Source organism: Mus musculus, chromosome X (genome assembly GCF_000001635.26).
Source record: "Mus musculus strain C57BL/6J chromosome X, GRCm38.p6 C57BL/6J".
NCBI lineage: Eukaryota > Metazoa > Chordata > Mammalia > Rodentia > Muridae > Mus > Mus musculus.
The window spans coordinates 82390792-82409199 of NC_000086.7; the positions used below are offsets into that span (position 1 = coordinate 82390792).

The 18408-nt window shown below is 38.6% G+C and overlaps 1 non-coding gene and 1 pseudogene across 1 annotated transcript; both read right to left on the minus strand.

Annotated features, from left to right (window-relative positions):
• Positions 9880 to 10250, minus strand: Rpl10-ps4 (ribosomal protein L10, pseudogene 4; annotated as a pseudogene).
• Positions 10300 to 10436, minus strand: Gm24706. The gene has a single exon (XR_003953167.1). It is a non-coding gene; the product is annotated as a small nucleolar RNA SNORA70 (small nucleolar RNA).
• Positions 10437 to 18408: the final 7972 nt, after the last annotated feature.

Genomic DNA, 18408 nt, shown 5'->3' on the forward strand with positions numbered 1-18408 from the left:
TGGTTTTATGTGAAGTTCCTTGATCCACTTAGATTTGACCTTAGTACAAGGAGATAAGTATGGATCGATTCGCATTCTTCTACATGATAACAACCAGTCGTGCCAGCACCAATTGTTGAAAATGCTGTCTTTCTTCCACTGGATGGTTTTAGCTCCCTTGTCGAAGATCAAGTGACCATAGGTGTGTGGGTTCATTTCTGGGTCTTCAATTCTATTCCATTGGTCTACTTGTCTGTCTCTATACCAGTACCATGCAGTTTTTATCACAATTGCTCTGTAGTAAAGCTTTAGGTCTGGCATGGTGATTCCGCCAGAAGTTCTTTTATCCTTGAGAAGACTTTTTGCTATCCTAGGTTTTTTGTTATTCCAGACAAATTTGCAAATTGCTCCTTCCAATTCGTTGAAGAATTGAGTTGGAATTTTGATGGGGATTGCATTGAATCTATAGATTGCTTTTGGCAAGATAGCCATTTTTACAATGTTGATCCTGCCAATCCATGAGCATGGGAGATCTTTCCATCTTCTGAGATCTTCCTTAATTTCTTTCTTCAGAGATTTGAAGTTTTTATCATACAGATCTTTCACTTCCTTAGTTAGAGTCACGCCAAGATATTTTATATTATTTGTGACTATTGAGAAGGGTGTTGTTTCCTTAATTTCTTTCTCAGCCTGTTTATTCTTTGTATAGAGAAAGGACATTGACTTGTTTGAGTTTATTTTATATCCAGCTACTTCACCGAAGCTGTTTATCAGGTTTAGGAGTTCTTTGGTAGAATTTTTAGGGTCACTTATATATACTATCATATCATCTGCAAAATGTGATATTTTGACTTCCTCTTTTCCAATTTGTATCCCCTTGATCTCCTTTTGTTGTCGAATTGCTCTGGCTAATACTTCAAGTACTATGTTGAAAAGGTAGGGAGAAAGTGGGCAGCCTTGTCTAGTCCCTGATTTTAGTGGGATTGCTTCCAGCTTCTCTCCATTTACTTTGATGTTGGCTACTGGTTTGCTGTAGATTGCTTTTATCATGTTTAGGTATGGGCCTTGAATTCCTGATCTTTCCAAAACTTTTATCATGAATGGGTGTTGGATCTTGTCAAATGCTTTTTCTGCATCTAACGAGATTGTCATGTGGTTTTTGTCTTTGAGTTTGTTTATATAATGGATTACATTGATGGATTTTCGTATATTAAACCATCCCTGCATCCCTGGAATAAAACCTACTTGGTCAGGATGGATGATTGCTTTAATGTGTTCTTGGATTCGGTTAGCGAGAATTTTATTGAGGATTTTTGCATCGATATTCGTAAGAGAAATTGGTCTGAAGTTCTCTATCTTTGTTGGGTCTTTCTGTGGTTTAGGTATCAGAGTAATAGTGGCTTCATAAAATGAGTTGGGTAGAGTACCTTCTACTTCTATTTTGTGAAATAGTTTGTGCAGAACTGGAATTAGATCTTCTTTGAAGGTCTGATAGAACTCTGCACTAAACCCATCTGGTCCTGGGCTTTTTTTGGTTGGGAGACTATTAATAACTGCTTCTATTTCTTTAGGTGATATGGGACTGTTTAGATGATCAACTTGATCCTGATTCAACTTTGGTACCTGGTATCTGTCCAGAAATTTGTCCATTTCGTCCAGGTTTTCCAGTTTTGTTGAGTATAGCCTTTTGTAGAAGGATCTGATGGTGTTTTGGATTTCTTCAGGATCTGTTGTTATGCCTCCCTTTTCATTTCTGATTTTGTTAATTAGGATTTTGTCCCTGTGCCCTTTAGTGAGTCTAGCTAAGGGTTTATCTATCTTGTTGATTTTCTCAAAGAACCAACTCCTCTTTGGTTAATTCTTTGAATAGTTCTTGTTTCCACTTGGTTGATTTCACCCCTGAGTTTGATTATTTCCTGCCGTCTACTCCTCTTGGGTGAATTTGCTTCCTTTTTTTCTAGGGCTTTTAGATGTGTTGTCAAGCTGCTAGTATGTGCTGTCTCCCGTTTCTTCTTGGAGGCACTCAGAGCTATGAGTTTCCCTCTTAGAAATATTTTCATTGTGTCCCATAGGTTTGGGTACGTTGTGGCTTCATTTTCATTAAACTCTAAAAAGTCTTTAATTTCTTTCTTTATTCCTTCCTTGACCAAGGTATCATTGAGAAGAGTGTTATTCAGTTTCCACGTGAATGTTGGCTTTCCATTTTTTATGTTGTTATTGAAGATCAGTCTTAGGCCATGGTGGTCTGATAGGATACATGGGACAATTTCAATATTTTTGTATCTATTGAGGCCTGTTTTGTGACCAATTATATGGTCAAATTTGGAGAAGGTCCCGTGAGGTGCTGAGAAAAAGGTATATCCTTTTGTTTTAGGATAAAATGTTCTGTAGATATCTGTCAGGTCCATTTGTTTCATAACTTCTGTTAGTTTCACTGTGTCCCTGTTTAGTTTTTGTTTCCACGATCTGTCCTTTGAAGAAAGTGGTGTGTTGAAGTCTCCCACTATTATTGTGTGAGGTGCAATGTATGCTTTGAGCTTTACTAAAGTGTCTCTAATGAATGTGGCTGCCCTTGCATTTGGTGCGTAGATATTCAGGATTGAGAATTCCTCTTGGAGGATTTTACCTTTGATGAGTATGAAGTGTCCCTCCTTGTCTTTTTTGATAACTTTGGGTTGGAAGTCGATTTTATCCGATATTAAAATGGCTACTCCAGCTTGTTTCTTCAGTCCATTTGCTTGGAAAATTGTTTTCCAGCCTTTCACTCTGAGGTAGTGTCTGTCTTTTTCCCTGAGATGGGTTTCCTGTAAGCAGCAGAATGTTGGGTCCTGTTTGTGTAGCCAGTCTGTTAGTCTATGTCTTTTTATTGGGGAATTGAGTCCATTGATATTAAGAGATATTAAGGAAAAGTAATTGTTGCTTCCTTTTATTTTTGTTGTTAGAGTTGGCATTCTGTTCTTGTGGCTGTCTTCTTTTTGGTTTGTTGAATGATTACTTTCTTGGTTGTTCTAGGGCGTGATTTCCGTCCTTGTATTGCTTCTTTTCTGTTATTATCCTTTGAAGGGTTGGATTCGTGGAAAGATATTGTGTGAATTTGTTTTTGTCGTGGAATACATTGGTTTCTCCATCTATGGTAATTGAGAGTTTGGCCAGGTACAGTAGCCTGGGCTGGCATTTGTGTTCTCTTAGTGTCTGTATAACATCTGTCCAGGCTCTTCTGGCTTTCATAGTCTGTGGTGAAAAGTCTGGTGTAATTCTGATAGGCCTTCCTTTATATGTTACTTGACCTTTCTCCCTTACTGCTTTTAATATTCTATCTTTATTTAGTGCATTTGTTGTTCTGATTATTATGTGTCGGGAGGAATTTCTTTTCTGGTCCAGTCTATTTGGAGTTCTGTATGCTTCTTGTATGATCATGGGCATCTCTTTTTTTATGTTTGGGAAGTTTTCTTCTATTATTTTGTTGAAGATATTAGCTGGCCCTTTAAGTTGAAAATCTTCATTCTCATCAATTCCTATTATCCGTAGGTTTGGTCTTCTCATTGTGTCCTGCATTACCTGGATGTTTTGAGTTAGGATCCTTTTGCATTTTGTATTTTCTTTGACTGTTGTGTCGATGTTCTCTATGGAATCTTCTGCACCTGAGATTCTCTCTTCCATTTCTTGTATTCTGTTGCTGATGCTCTCATCTATGGTTCCAGATCTCTTTCCTAGGGTTTCTATCTCCAGTGTTACCTCGCTTTGGGTTTTCTTTATTGTGTCTACTTCCCCTTTTAGTTCTAGTATGGTTTTGTTCATTTCCATCACCTGTTTGGATGTGTTTTCCTGTTTTTCTTTAATGATTTCTACCTGTTTGGCTGTGTTTTCCTGCTTTTCTTTAAGGGCCTGTAACTCTTTAGCAGTGCTCTCCTGTAATTCTTTAAGTGACTTATGAAAGTCCTTCTTGATGTCCTCTATCATCATCATGAGAAATGTTTTTAAATCTGGGTCTAGATTTTCGGTTGTGTTGGGGTGCCCAGGACTAGGTGGGGTGGGTGTGCTGCGTTCTGATGATGGTGAGTGGTCTTGATTTCTGTTAGTAGGATTCTTACGTTTGCCTTTCGCCATCTGGTAATCTCTGAAGCTAGCTGTTTTAGTTGTCACTGTTAAGAGCTTGTTCTTCAGGTGACTCTGTTAGCCTCTATAAGCAGACCTGGAGGGTAGCACTCTCCTCAGTTTCAGTGGGCAGAGTATTCTCTGCAGGCAAGCTCTCTTCTTGCAGGGCAGGTACCCAGATATCTGGTGTTCGAACCAGACTCCTGGCAGAAGTTGTGTTCCACTCACTAGAGGTCTTAGGATCTCGTGTGGAATCCTGTGTGGGCCCTTGCGGGTGTCAGGCGACTCCGCTGGCAAGGTAGCCCGGGGCTCGAGTGGAGCGGAAGGGGCTTGTGCCCCAGAATAGGCCCGGGTAGCCTGCTTCCCTATGTACTGCAGTCTCAGGTTCCGCGCGATTGGATTGGGGCAGGCGCTGTGTTCCACTCACCAGAGGTCTTAGGATCCCATGGGGAGTCCCGTGTGGGCCCTTGTGGGTGTTGGGCAAGACTCTGCTGGCCGGTTTTGCCTTCTTTACCAAAGATTAAATGACCATAGGTGTGTGGGTCCATTTCTGGGTCATCAAATCTATTCCACTGATCTACCTGTCTGTCTCTGTACCAATAATATGTAGTCTTTATCACTGTTACTCTGTAGTACAGCTAGAGGTAAAGGATGGTGATTCCCCCAGAAATTCTTTTATTGTTGAGCATAGTTTTCCCTATTCTCAATTTTTTGTTATTCTTGATGAAATTGTGAATTGCCCTTTCTAACTCTATGAAGAATTGAGTTGGAATTTTGCTGGGGATTGCATTGAATCTGTAGATTGCTTTTGGTAAGATGATCATTTTTACTATGTTAATCCTGCCAATCTATGAGGGTGGGAGACACTTCCATCTTCTGAGATCTTGGATTTCTTAACAGTCTTGAAGTTCTTGTCATACAGTTCTTTCACTTCCTCAGTTAGAGTCACACCACGTTATTTAATATTATTTGTGAGTACTATAAAGAGTGTCATTTCCCTCATTTCTTTCTCAGCCTTTTTACCCTTTGAGTAGTAGAAGGCTACTGATTTGTTTGAGTTAGTTTTATATCTAGCCACTTTGCTGAAGTTGTTTTTATCAGGTTTAGGAGGTCTCTGATAGAATTTTGGGGCTCATTTAAATATACTATCATATCATCAACAAATAGTGACATCTTGATTTCTTCGTTTCTAATTTGTATCACTTTGTCCTCCTTTTGTTGTCTAATTACTCTGGCTTTTGTACTTTGAGTACTATATAGAATAGATAGGGATAGAGTGGACAGCCTTGTCTTGTTCCTGACTTTAGTAGGATTGCTTCAAGTTTCTCTCCATTTAGTTTGATGTTGACTATTTATTTGCTGTATATTGCCTTTAATATGTTTAGGTATGGGCCTTTAATTCCTGATCATTCCAAGACTTTTACCTTGAAGGTGTGTTGCATTTTGTCAAAGGCTTTTCAGTATCTAAGTAGATGATCATGTGGTCCCCCCCCCCTTTTCGGGTTTCTTTATACATTGGATTACTTTGATGGATTTCCAATATTGAACCATCTGTGCATCCATGGGATGAACCCTACTTGATCATTGTGAATGATGATTTTGCTCTGAGGTAGTATCTATCTTTGTCACTGAGGTGTGTTTCCTGTATGCAGAAAAATCCTATGTCCTGTTTATATATCCAGTCTCTTAGCCTGTTTCTTTTTATTGTAGAACTAAATCCTTTGATGTCAAGAGATATTAAGGAATAATGATTGTTGCTTTCTGTTTCTTTTGTTGTTAGAGGTGGTATTGTGTTTGTGTGGCTATCTGTTTTGGGAGTTGTGCGAAAATTAATTTCTTACTTTTTGGAGGGTGTAGTATATCTCCTTGTGTTGGAGTTTTCCATCTATTATCCTTTGTAGGGCTGGACTTGTGGGAAAATGTTTTTTTCTTAATTTAGTATTTTTTATGGAATATCTTACTTTCTGTGCCTAAAGTAATTAACGGTTTTGCTAAGTATAATAGCCTGAGCTGGCATTTTTGTTTTCGTAGGGTCTGTATGACATCTGACTAAGACTTTCTAGATTTTAGAGTCACTGTAGAGATGTCTGGTATAATTCTTATAGGTCGAGCTGTATAAGTTACTTGATTTTTTTCCCTTACCTCTTTTAATATTCTTTGTTCTATGCATTTGGTGTTTCGAATATTATGTGACAGTAGGAATTTGTATTCTGGTCAAATCTATTTGGTGTTCTGTATGCTTCTTGTACATTTATGGGCATATCTTTCTTTAGGTTAGGGAAGCTTTCCTCTATAATTTTATTGAATATGTTTATTGGCCCTTTAAGTTGGGAATCTTCACTCTCTTCTATACCTATTATCTTAGGTTTAGTTTTTTCTTTTTGTCCTGGATTTCCTGGATGTTTTGGATTAGAATCTTTCTGCATTTTGCATTTTCTTTGACTGTTTTGTCAGTGTTTTCTATAGTAACTTCTGGACCTGAGATTCTCTCTTCTATCTCTTGTATTCTGTCAGTGATGTTTGCATCTGTGACTCCTGATCCCTTTCCTAGGTTTTCACTCTCCAGTGTTGTCAACTTTGTGATTTCTTCATTGTTTCTCTTTCCATTTTCAGATCCTGTATGGTTTTGTTCAATTACTTCACCTATTTGATTTTGTTTTCCAGTTATTCTTTAAAGGACTTTTGTGTTTCTTCTTTAAGGGCTTCTTCCTTTTTACCTGTGGTCTCCTGTATTTCCTTTTTTTGTTTTGTTTTGTTTGTTTGTTTGTTTGTTTTATATATTTATTTTTATTAGATATTTTCTTCATTTACATTTGAAATGCTATCCCCCAAGTCCCCTATACCCTCCTCCTCCCTGCTCCCCAACCCACACACTCCCTCATCCTGGCCCTGGCATTCCCCTGTACTGGGGCATATGATCTTCTCAAGACCAAGGGCTTCTCCTCCCATTGATGGCCTACTAGGCCATTCTCTGCTACATATGCAATGAGAGACACAGCTCTGGGGGGTACTGGTTAATTCATATTGTTGTTCCAATATAGGGTTGTAGACCCCTTTAACTCCTTGGGTACTTTCTCTAGCTTCTTCATTAGGGGCCCTGTGTTCCACCCAATAAATGACTGTGAACATCCACTTCTGTATTTGTCAGGAATTGGCATAGATTCAAAAGAGAGAGCTGTGTCAGGGTCTTGTCAGCAAAATCTTTCTGGTATATGCAATGTGCCTGGGTTTGGTGGTTGTATATGGGATGGATCCCTGGGTAGGGCAGTCTCTGGATGGTCTTTCCTTCCATCTTAGCTCCAAACTTTGTCTCTGTAACTCCTTCCATGGGTATTTTGTTTCCCATTCTAAGAAGGAATGAAGTATCCACACTTTGGTCTTCATTCTACTTGAGTTTCAGAACTGAGAGTTCATTCTGGAAGATTTAATAATCTATCTTTAATTAGTGCATTTGTTGTTCTAATTATTATGTGTAGGGAGGAATTTCCTTTCTGCTCTAGTATATTTGGAGTTCTGCAGGCTTCTTGTATGTTCATAGGCATCTCTTTTTTAGGTTAGGGAAATTTTCTGCTATAATTTTGTCAAATATATTTACTGTCTCTGTCTCTTTAAATTGAAAATCTTCATTCTCATGTATACCAATTTTCCTTAGATTTGGTCTTCTCATTTTTTCTTGGACTTCCTGGATGTTTTCAGTTAGGATCATTTTTGCATTTTCCATTTTTTTTTATTGTTGTGTCCATGTTCTCTATGGAATCTTCTGCACCTGAGATTCTCTCTTCTATCTCTTGTATTCTGTTGCTGATCTATGGTTCCTGATTTCTTTCCTAGGGTTTCTATCTCAAGAGTTTTCTTCCTTTCAGTTTTCTTCATTATTTCTACTTCCATTTTTAGATCTTGGGTGATTTTGTTCAATTCCATCACCCGTTTAATTGTGTTTTCTTGTAATTCTTTAAGGGATTGTTGTGCTTCCTCTTTAAGGGCTTCTACCTGTTTAGCAGTGTTCTTCTGTATTTCTTTAAGGGAGTTATTAATGCCCTTCTTAAAATCCTCTACCAGCATCATGAGATAAGACTTTAGACCTGAATCTTGCTTTTCGGGTGTGTTGGGGTATCCAGGACTCACTGTGGTATGCATACTGTGTTTTGATGATGCCCAGTCGTCTTGGTTTCTGTTAGTAAGATTTTTTTGTTTGCCTTTCACCATCTAGTAATCTCTGGTGTCAGATGTTCTAGCTGTCTTTAGCTAGAGCTTGTTCTTCCTGTGATTCTTTAGCCTCTGTCAGCACTCCTGTGAGACCAACTCTCTCCTGAGTCCTGGTGGTCCAAACACTCTCTGCAGGCAAGCTCTCCTCTTGCAGGGAAGGTGCACAGAAGTCTGGAGCTCAGATCCACCTCCTGATTCCTGGGGTTAGAGCCCTCCCTGGAGGCCAACTCTCCTCTGGCAGGGAAGGTGTCTAAGAGTCTGGGTCTCAACTCTGTCTCCTGAGGATGAAGGCTCGAAGGGACCCTATCCAAGAAGCTCTGTTGCTTCTGCCTCCCACGTGCTCTCCTGTGTAGACTGGTCTCAGTGACCCCAAGTTGCTGGGTGTGCTAGGGCCTGCTTTTGTCCTTTGACCCTGTTTCTGCTAGCATAAGACCCTCTAGGTATTTTGGAACTGATGTTGCGTTCCACTCACCAGTGATCTCAAGGTCCCGGGTGTGCTAGGGTGCCTGTAGTGTGGAGAGTCCTCTGGGTCCTTGGTGCCCTCCACCAAGATCGCACGTATTTCTTTTATTTAAACTTTACTTATCATTATCATCATCATCATCATCATCATCATCATCATCATCATCATCATTATTTTGTTTTGTTTTGTTTTTTTGTTGTTGTTTTTTTTGTTTTGTTTTTTGTTTTTGTTTTTGTTTTTTGAGGCAGGGTTTCTCTAAATAGCCTTGGCTGTCCTGGAACTCACTCTGTAGACCAGGCTGGCCTCCAACTCAGAGGTCCACCTGCCTCTGCCTCCCAACTGCTGGGATTAAAGGCACGTGCCACCACTGCCCAGCTTCATTATTATTATTAATTGAAAATAGGTTATTCTCTCATACAAAACATCCTAGCTACAGTTTCACCTCACTCCACTACTAACAGATGCCCAGCAATTGCCCTCTGCCCCAGATCCCCCTTCCCTTTCCTCTTCAGAAAAGAAGAGGTCTCAAAGAGATGAAAGCCAAACACGACAAAACAAGGTACAATAAAACAAGACAAAACCTCTCACATCAAATGTGGACCAGGTAACCAATTAGGAGGAAAATCACCCCAGAAGCAGGAAAAAGAGTTAAAGATATACCTATGCCCACTTCTAGGAGTGCACAAGAATACCAAGTTAACAGCCATAACCTATATGTAGATGACCTAGTGTAGCCCCATGCATGTCCTGTCAGTACTGCTTCAATCCCTGTGTGCCCATGTGAGCCCTAATAGTTGACTTGGTGGACCATGTTCTCCTGGTGCCCTCTCTTCAGTCTTCTACCGTCTTTCCTCTCTTTCTTCCACAGTCTTCCCTGATATCACAGGGGAGAGATCAGATGGAGACCTCCAATTTAGATTCTCCCTGCACATAATTTCTGGCTGTCAATTTGCTCCATGTAACTACACAATGTGTGTATTCTATTCCAATGATATTAATTTTCCATTGCTCATATTTTATCATGGATTAAAAAACAAAAGAAAGGAAACAGGTAAAATATTATCAAGTGGTGTTATTTTTGGTTTTGTTTGTTTAATTTTTTATTTTTTTAATTAATTTATTTTTTTAAAGCAAACTTGATGCGAGATTTATTATTGAACATGATTTGGTAGGGTATAGGAGAGCATGCTTCAGGAATGCAGGGCTCTCCACTTGTCCAGAGGAACACAATTGGTGATATATTTGATGCCATAGCCATCAGGAATGAGCCACTTCCCAGAAACCATGTCTTCAAATTCATCTGCATTAAACTTAGTGAAGCCCCACTTCTTTGAGATGTGGATCTTCTGACGGCCAGGGAACTTGAACTTGGCTCTGCTCAGAGCCTCAATCACAAGTTCCTTATTCTGCACCTTGGTTCCAATGGACCTGATGACCTGGCCAAGGTGAACCCTAGCCACTGTGCACTGGGGCTCCCAAAGGCACCATGCATACCTGTCTGGAGCCTAGAACAGGGACAGCATTGTGATCAGAGGCTTGATTACCAACTGCCAGAAAATTGTCTCCAAGGTCCCTGGAGGCAACCCATATAGACAATAGGCCACATACACCACCAAGGAGGCTGCTGTTTGCAACCATTGCACACCAAAGTCCTCATGGAGAAAAGGGACTTGGTCAGCTTAATTAGCTGCACAATTTATTTTTCATACTCCTTATTTTATTCATTTTATTCCCCCCATCCCAATCCACCCTACGACTATTCCACATCTCATACCTCCTCACCAGGCCCCAGTCTCCATGTGAATCCCCCCCCACACACACACACACCTCACCTGACTACTAAACTGTCTGGGGCCTCCAGTCTCTTGAGAGTTAGGTGAATCATCTCTGAATGAACCTGTATTTCTCTTTTTGAGATGACTGTTTTTTTTTCCCCTTGGTTTATGTATCCTCTCTGTAATTTTTGAAAGTGTGATGGTTCTGATTTGCCTATGGACATTACCTTTTTACCAGGTGTGTTCATATGGAATGTCTGTTGGTATTTGAAGCTAGTTAATTTGGATTAGTTGGGGTAAGGAAGATTGAAAGAGATCTTTGTGATCAATTCATTATGGGGTCACAAAAGAAAGCAAGACCACTTTAGGTTTCCTACTACTACAGAGACGGGTATGAGACTGGGTGGACTGGATCTCAGGAGCAGTAGGAGAGCTATGGGGCTGACTTCCGCATACATGTTGCACTGGAAAGAGATGCCCCTAAGAGTTCTTAGATAATACAACAAGTAAGGGGTGGGGAAGATTAGAAAGGGATAGTCTTTGAGATACATAAAAGTGTGGGGAGCAAAGAGGAAAGGCTGCAGCTGGTGTTCTGTAGTAGTACTAGAGATGAGACCTGGGGATAGAGTCTTGGGTAATAAATACAGCAGTACATTTGCTTTTTCATACAGGACAAAACAATGTATACCAGAATCTAATAGTTTAAGTGTAATTTGGACATTTTATTCACCATATAATAAGCAATGTATTGTAAATGTTAATTTTTCTGGTAGATTAGATATATGTTCAGTAGTATAACAGAAATAGTCTCAAGTGTGTTCAGCAACAAATACATCTTTCTTAAACCTTGATTTTGATACAGGCTATGTCTCAGTTAAACTTGGATAATGTTGATAAAAAACTGTTGATAGATTCAGCTCTATTCCATATTATCCTTTTTTTGAAAATAGGCTACATTTGGACAAAGTTCATTCTAAGAATGAGATAGAACATTAATAGGCATAACCAAAATGTGCAAGAGATTTAAAAATCTAGGATCACTGTCTATCAGACAAAGAAACATACATGACTAACCCTAATATCCAGAGAATGAAGCAAAGAATTTATTTTCTGGCTAGAGATGATGTTGAATGGTTTCCACATAAAAATGGCCTTACTAGATTTTGAATTTTAGAAGAAAAATCTCCATGCTTTGTCACCCACAATGAAACTGGATTGTTTATTATTATTATTATTATTATTATTATTATTATTATTATATGGGAACCAAAGATTTTAATGAGTTTTCCAGGCAATACTAAAATTCAGTAAAAATTGAGCATCAGTGTATTGTACAAGAGAAAGCTAACTTGAGGGAAGTGATATAGTTAGCTATGTTATATGCCTTGAGGCAGAAGATTTCTAATTACATTATTTTCAAGTGTAATTCAAATAAAAGCAACAAGATTAGTCTGATTATCATGATCAATAATTTCAATAATGCTTTACTTGCACTGATATATTTGAGGTCATTGAAATCAGACATTTTGCTAGATTCCACTATGATTATGATAACTGCAATCAAGCAAGTAATTTATGAAAGCTGAATAAAGGAGTTGAATAGTACATAAAAGCATATTGACACAGACTCAAAGGAAGTAAAGTATGTTTATAAGGGAGGTATTTATCATAATTACTGTAGGAGAGTAGAGAAAGTTCCCTTCATCTTTGTCTCTGATGTATACTTATAACATCTACTTAAATAAATAGCTAGAAGGATAAAATTGTATTCATAAATATGTGAGGCCTTCAATTTTTCTTTAAATTAATATGGTGATAAAATTTAACTTAAATGAATATTACAAAAAGTAGAAAGTAAAATATATGCTCATCAAAACTGATAGGAAGGATATCAAGAAGTAAGCAGATAATGGTGGTGGTGGCTGAGACTCTACAGGACAGGTAGTAATTCACAATGCAAAAAGACCAGTCCAATGCATAGTAATATTTGTAATTTATTTTTGGATCAAATGATCACATGAATAACACTAAGTTCACTAAGTTCACTGGTGCTAATATTACAAGGTTTTGATTAAGATGTCAAATTACTTTGTTCTGCTCTGGAGCAAGTTATGTCCTTCCAAAGTGATATAATTTTTGGAAGAAATCTTTTCTTCCTGTTTCCTTATAACTGTATGAGTGAGATCTCTGCCTTTTTGTGGGTTGTTGTAAGACCTATGCTTAACACTGAGTAGCACTCACAGTTCCTTGCTAAATGTCATTTCATAACATAGAAGCTTACTTTTCAAGGCTAGCAAAAGGTATTCTGTTTCTCCAATCTCCCAAGTAGAGAATAATAGGCAGAAATTCTTCAGAGTTAAATATTATACAATGGCATTATTTGTCACAGTTATGTCTGAATTCTTAGTCAACAGAAATGATAATATTTTCTTCACATTTAGCATTGTCAAAACTGGAAGTAAAATATAACATTTAGGTTTTTTTTCTGTTTTAGAAAAGGTAATGAGAGCTTCTCTGACATTTAATAAAGCGAAATGAGAATATATTTTTACTCACAGATGGCTTACCACATAGAGGGTGTTATAATCTATAATGGAAAATTATAGTGTTTTCTAGGATAATAGTAATAATAATAATTCATTATCCATAAATATCTTGTTCTTAGCCAAGGATAAGTAGTAGAATTCAGAGACCTTGAATAAAGCAGACAGTAACAAAGTTTTTTGTTTGTTTGTTTGGTGTTTTGTTTTGTTTTGTTTTGTTTTTGGTAGGATATAGGAAAATTAAAAAGGGACCTGTTCACTAGTACTTGGGACTTTTTAAGAATAATTTGAATCAAGATTACAGTCTCCTCATCTCTATATGGGTTTCATGAAAAAAATCATACTTCTTCATATCTACTGCTCTTCGAAAGCCTTCTTTAAATGTAATATTATAAATAAACCATGGCATTCTCCTCTAAGCCATTATGCTATGGTAATAGGTGTAATCTAGCTAGACCTTGATTAATTGCCTACTATTTTGTTCTTTCTTTTTAAAAAAAATACAGATGGTTATTAGACAAGGCAACCCAATAAGAGGAAAAGAGCCCCAATAACAGACAAAACAGTCAAAGATACACCCACTTCCAGTCTTAGAAATTCAACAAAAACATCAATCTAACAGCAAGAAAATATACACAGAGAGCCTAATAAAATACTTGTACTTTGTGTTTTGTATTTTGTTTTGCTGTGTTTGGTTGTGGTCTTTTTGAGGCCTGCTCTTTTCTGAAGAGAAATGGATGGAGAGTGGATCTAGAGTAGAAGGGAAGTGATAGGAGCAGGGAGTGGAGGGAGGGAAAACTGTGATCTGGATATATATGAGAAAGTAGTTAGCTTGTTGATGTCATTGAGATTTATATTAGTAAATCTCTATGATTTTTTTTAGGATTTTAAATTAATATTAAGTCAAGTTCTTTATTCTTTTTAAACTAGTTATTTCAAAATTATATACAAGCTGATTTGATCATGCTCATCCTTCCTGCAACACAGTTCCCAGTACATTCCTCTTACGTTCTTCTTTCCCATCAAAGCCAATTGGCACTGCCCACATGTTCTGGATCATGGGAGATCTGACAGAGATTAAACCTTTAGAGAAAACTTACCCTTTCTTTCCCAGCAACTAAGAACTGCCAATAGCTCCTTGGCCAGGAGTAAAATTGTGTGCCTAGTTCCCCTTCCATGCAGGCATTTTGTCCATGCTTGAACACATCAGCTATTTCTAATTCCTGCACTCTTTCTGTTCCCTCTTCCACAAAGGTGTCTAAGCCTTTGAAGAAGGGGTACATATGTAGATGGACATTTTATAGTCTTTTAATCTTTGTGCACAGTCCACCTGTGGGTTTCTGTGTTAGTCATTATCTACTGTTAAATGAAGCTTCTTTGATGAGAGCTCAGAGATGCCATAATCTATAGGTATTATGATAGGTCATTAGGATTTGGTTTGATACTATGTTTATTACCATAATAATTGTGGGGAAACCTTGCTAATAAAGGTCACAGGTTGCCTGATAGCTCCTCTACCAGCAGTGCATCTCCTTCTTTGATCTTCTCTGGGGAGTCCCAAGCAACAAAACCCCCTACCTGTAGGATGTCATGTAGCCTTGATGAGATTACAGTTCAGCTTTCTTCTCAGGATAAGAACTTGTCCAGCAAGCAACCTGGAATTCCTGGAATGCCTCTCCATGCTAGTGAGGCATTCTTTGGTATCCTAAGCTCTAGCCAATGATACTTACCCACTCTGGAAGCTCCTACCTTCTTCCCCAGAATTTTATAGCCCTTGATTCACCCCTAATAAAATTGAGCTACCTCACTCTAGCTGATCCCAAAAGTCTGGCATTACCCTCATACTCACGGACAATCTGAACCTTGTTGATTCTGCTTCCTTTGTGTTCATGTGCCAGTGACCAACATCCACAGGGAAAGAAGGAAAAACACAAATTAATAATAATAATAATAATAATAATAATAATAATAATAATTTCTCTCATATAGTATAGCTATAGGTTCTTGAACCAATAAAAGTACCAGAAGTGGTTTTCACTTTATGTAGTAAGTCGTAAATAAAATCTTAAAGTGGTTGGTTATACCTATATTATGCACACCACTGTTATACTATGAAAGATGGCCAGTATGAAGGAAACTTCCAGATCTATTCCTAAACAAAAGTTGCAGCTATGTGTCAGTGTGTTTCCACTGAGGTATCTAAACTGTTTCATTGAAATTAGATGGAGGTCAGGGATAGAGCACTGGCTTAGCATTCATAAGGCCTAGAATTCAAAGCTCTATATCAAAATGACAAGACTATTTTAGTTAGATCTGATATCATATACCTGTAATCCTTAGGAAGCTGAAGCAGAAGGACCAAGAGTTGGAGAGCATATCATATCAGTTTTCTGATGTTGGTATCTTCTGTGTGATAATGAGGCAAATCTTATTTAACATACGGAAAATGTTAAGTTCTTGCCAATATACTTTAGATAAAGAACATTTGGATATTAAATGGCTCAGCATCTACAAATCAATTTCAAAATGAGATTAAAATTTAAGATTTTTTCTAACTACCTACTCTAGACATTCCATCTCATGGAACATTATTTTATATGTGTCAAGTTTTTAAAAGCCAATCAGTATCACTGGGGATGATATATCTAAAGAATTTTAACCAAGAAGCAATTTCTAATTGGTACCCAATTTTAAATGAAAAATCACTTTTCTCAATAGAATTGCACTGAATATATTAACCAAACTTCAGGATACACTCCATGCCAAGGAGTAAATGACACTTTTACTTCCATTTCCATAGTTATCTAAATCCTAAACCAAAGAAATTAATAAGTAATGACATCCCATTGCATTTTATCTGTTTAAAGTATTAAATATAGAGGATTATGAACATGAATTTATATTACAAAATGCTGGAAATTACCATACTGACATTAATCATTGTTAGTAGACTTCTAAATTTCATATGATTAGGGTTCAGGTACTAGGCATTTGACTATTTTTCCACCTATTAAAATAACACACTTACTGACTTATACTCTAAGTATTGAGTCCCCACCACCCTTAGTACCAAGACCCCAGCACTCTAAATACTGTGTTGCCAGCACCCTAAGTGCCAAGTTTTCAACACCATTAGTACTGAGTTCCCAGCACCCTAAGTATTGAGTCCCTGTCTTAGTCAGGGTTTCTATTCCTGCACAAACATCATGACCAAGAAGCAAGTTGGGAGGAAAGGGTTTATTTGGCTTACACTTCCATACTGCTGCTCATCACCAGGGAAGTCAGGACTGGAACTCAAGCAGGTCAGGAATCAGGAGCTGATGCAGAGGCCAAGGAGGGATGTTCTTTACTGACTTGCCTCCCCTGGCTTGCTCAGCCTGCTCTCTTATAGAACCCAAGACTACCAGCCCAGAGATGGTCCCACCCACAAGGGGCCTTTCCCCCTTGATCACTAATTGAGAAAATACCCTACAGCTGGATCTCATGGAGGCATTTCCCAACTAAAGCTCCTTTCTCTGTGATAACTCCAGCTGTGTCAAATTGACACACAAAACCAGCCAGTACAGTCCCCAAGCACCTAAGTACTGAGCATGCAGCACCCAAAGCACTGAGCCCCCAGCACCATAAATACTGAGCCACAAGTACCCAAGTACTCAGTCCCAGCACCCTGAGTACTGAGTCTCAAGTAACCCAAGTACTAAGTGCTAAGCACCCTATGTACTGTGTCCCCAGTATCCTTAGTACAGAGTACCCAGCCCCTTTAGTACTGTGTTCCCAGCACCCAAAATACTTAGTTCCCAGCACCCAGAGTACCTAGATCCCAGGACCCTAAGCACTGAGCCACAAGCACCCCAAGTACTCAGCCCCTAGCACCCAACATACTGAGAACCGAGCACCCTAAGTACTGAGCCACAAGCAAGCACCAAGTACTAAGTCCCTAGCACCCTAAGTACTGTGTCCCTAGCACCCAAAGGACTGAGTGAGCAGGACCCTAAATACTGATCCACAATCACCCCAAGTACTAAGTCACCAGCACTCTAAGTACTGTGTCCCCAGCAACCCCAGTAATGCATCCCCAACATCCTAAATCCTGAGTCCTCAGCACCATGACCCCAGAACCGTAAGTACTCAGTCCCCAGCCCCCAAAGTACTGAGTCCCCAATACCCTAAGTACTGTGTTCGCATCACACCAAGTACTGAGAACCCAGCACCCTAAGTACTTAGCCACAAGCACCCCGAGTACTGTGTCCCTAGCACCCTAAGTACTGTCCCTTCAGCATCCTAAGAACTAACTCACCAGCACCCTAAGTGTTGAGTCACAAGCACCATAAGTATTTATCAACTAGCACTCTAAACACTGAATCCTCAGCAACCCACATACTGTGTCACCAGTACCAGAAGTGCTCAGTCCTAAGCATTCTAATTAATGAATCACCAGTACTCTGAGTATTGAGTCAACAGCACCAAAATACTGAGTTCCTAGCACTGTAGGTACTAAGTACTGAGCACCCTGAATACTGAGTTCCCAGCATCCTTAATACTGAAGCACCAGCACTGTAAGTACTGAATCAATAGCACCCTAAGTACTGAGCCACCAGCACTCTAAGAACTAAAACCACAGTAATCTAAGTACTTAATGACCAGCACCATAATCACTGAATCACCATCCCCCCTGTACTGAGTTACCAGTTCTATATGTACTGAGTCCTGAGGACTCTACATTCTGAATCCCCAGCACACTGAGTACTGAGTCCTGAGCATTCACTCTGGATTATGGTCTTGATGTGGAAAATCCTATATAATTAACCTCCCCACCTACAATCATGTTAAAATTTGCTGAGTTGATAATTAATATAATTATCCCCATTTACTTAGGTAAATTTAGTTACATGACAAGAGCTGCTCTTGCCAAACACCAGTATCCATGGAAACCAAACAAACCCAGAATTCTAAGCTGTAGAACTTTAAAATGAGAAAGTCAACGAATCTTATCCAAATCATTATCATCTGAGTAATGAATCCTCAGCACTCTAAGTACAGAGTCCCCAGCACCAAACATACTGAGTCCTCAGCATCACAAATACTGTTTGCAAAAAACATGCACATGTCAACATAAGAGATTCAGCAAAAGTGGAGGCAATAAGGTTCAAAAGCTGATTTAAGTGAATAAAATGCTTTCCAAGAAGTTGGTACTTTCTCACTTCTGGAAAGGTAATTTCATAAACCTACAAGAAACCAAATGAGATCTGCATTTTTTACACAAAAATCCAACAGGATTGAATTGACAATTTACCTTGTGAAGCACAAAATTAACATAAAAATTCAGAAAAGTTCTAAAAATAATTTT